Source organism: Mastomys coucha, unplaced genomic scaffold (assembly GCF_008632895.1).
Source record: "Mastomys coucha isolate ucsf_1 unplaced genomic scaffold, UCSF_Mcou_1 pScaffold20, whole genome shotgun sequence".
NCBI classification, from domain to species: Eukaryota; Metazoa; Chordata; class Mammalia; order Rodentia; family Muridae; genus Mastomys; species Mastomys coucha.
Window position 1 is genome coordinate 109,162,379 of NW_022196903.1, and position 2,256 is coordinate 109,164,634.

The window sequence follows — 2,256 nt, forward strand, 5'->3', positions numbered from 1 at the left end:
AAAAAAAAAAAAAGAAAAAAGAAAAAAGGTGGAGGGCTAAAGAGATGGCTCAGTGGTTATAGCAAAAGCACTTGCTGTGTATGAGACCAGAGTTTGTTCTCCCAGAACCACATAAGTGCCAAGTGGGTATTGTGCAGCCCATTAATTTCAGCCTCAGCAGGTGGAGACTGTGTCCTGGCTTGTAGGACTTTATTTTTAGCTTTGGTCACATTGACATAAGCTCAAGCTAGAGTCACCTGAGAAGAAAACTCGGTTGAGAGAACACCCCTACCAGATTAGCCTGTGGGGTATTTTCTTGATTAATGATCGCTATGGGAGGGTGGGCCCAGATCTCGGTGGTCAGTATTACTCCTGGGCTGGTGGTCCTCGGTTGGAAAAGCAAGCAGACTGAACAAGGCACTAAGTGGATTTCCTCCACGGCTTCTGCTTCACTTCCTGCCTTGAGTTCCTGTCCTGACTTCCTTCCCTGATAAACTGTAAAGCTGTAAGCTGAAATTCATCCTTTCTCCTCAAGTTCCTTTTGGTCATGGTGTTTCAGCACGGCAATAGAAACCTTAACTTCGACGGGACCCTCAGAGCAGGCTGGTTAAAAAGGCTACTCAGACCTGAAGCTCTGCATTTGATGAGTAAGGAGAAAGCTACTGATGATTCTTAATATCAACCTTGGACCTGCACATGTAGCCCCCACATGTGTGCCTACTGGGATGCAAACAAGGTGGAGAAGTGATTGAGGAGGCCACCCGTGTCAACCTCTGGACTCCACACATGCACAGATAGGTTAAGTGTACCTACATTCCCCCTCCCTCTCCCCATCTCTCCCCTCCTCTCTCGGAGGCTCTTGAATTTTCATAGACATCCCTTATGCTGTAGGAAAGCTCACACCACCCATGGAGAGCCAAGGCACCCAGTTCAATCCTGCTGAGCTTCCAGTCACTGCTGCCATAGGCACAAACCACCTTCTAACTCTCCCTGCGGACACCTGCTAGAAAGCGACAATGTCCCCGTGACAAATGCCTAAGCAAATTGCATGTGCTGCTGCTTTGGGCATCTGAACATTGGAATGATGTGACCGGACTCACAGGACGGGGCTGCTGGCAGGCCCTGCACCATGAAGGGTGTCACAAAGGATGGGCTCTGTGGGTTTACTGTCACGGTTGTAAGGAAAGATCAAAGAACAGGAGGGGGAGGTCTAGGAGCACAGGAGATGAATGTAGCCTGCCGAGCTCCCGTTGTAGCACAGATGAGGGAAGAGGTGGCCTTTAATATGGTAGGTGAGGCTTGGTGGTAGCCCGATGGAGAAAGGGATCAAAGATATGTCCACAGTTCTAGGTCTGCTTGGTGGGGTGGGGATTCTGGCAAGGCCAAGAGGGTGATTTGAAGGAATGGGTGCATCTGAGGGGCATTCTCAGTGGGGGTGTGGGGGATGCTTGGGAAGGGACCAGTCAGCACCAGGGAAACCAAGTGCTCAGGCCTCTATGCTGTCCACGGCTTCTCTCTGTAGTCCCATAGGAAGCTGTGTCTAGTTCTACCGGCTCCCCCGGGTATCTATAATATGCCTGTCACCAGGCCCCGAGGGGCACCCAGCATATGGCAGGCTGGCATTTCTCAAGCAGAGGCTCAGCTTTTGCCTCTGTTCCTGCATGGTGAGGCCTGAGGCTGGGGAAGAGCCTGTAGCCTCTTGCCTCCAGGAGCTAGGGACCCATCAGCCCTGTCCCTTGACAGGGTGGGAATAGACTGTGCACTGTCTTAGAGACTTGGGAGGTCAGCCCTCAGCTGTGTCAGTTTCTCCCACTTTGCAATCTTAGCTTGAGGATTGCTGTGTCCAGGTTCTTGCCTGGGTACCCATGGCTGCCAGGCATGTCTTTGGGGCCCCACGCAAGGACTGCAGTTTACTGCAGTTCATGGAGGTTGCCCACATGGCAATGCTAGTGACCCTGGAAACTAGATCTATGCATAGACCCGCTTCTGAATGTCAGCGAGGAGCTGTATGTTAATGAGACGTGTAGCCAGACTGTAGAATACTTAATGACTTAGAAAGATGTTCCTGACATATTGTTGTGCGAGGGAAAAGTCAGGTTTTAGAATGGAGTGTGGACTGATTCATCTTCACTCCTGGCTCCACTAAGGCAAAGGTGCCCTGGCCTTGTGTGTGTGTGGCCAGCGCCTGTGTGAATGTCCCCGCAAGCATGTGAGGCTTTTATTCTCTTGGGGATTTTTTTTTTTTTTTTTTTTTTTTTTTTTTTTTTTTTTTTTTTT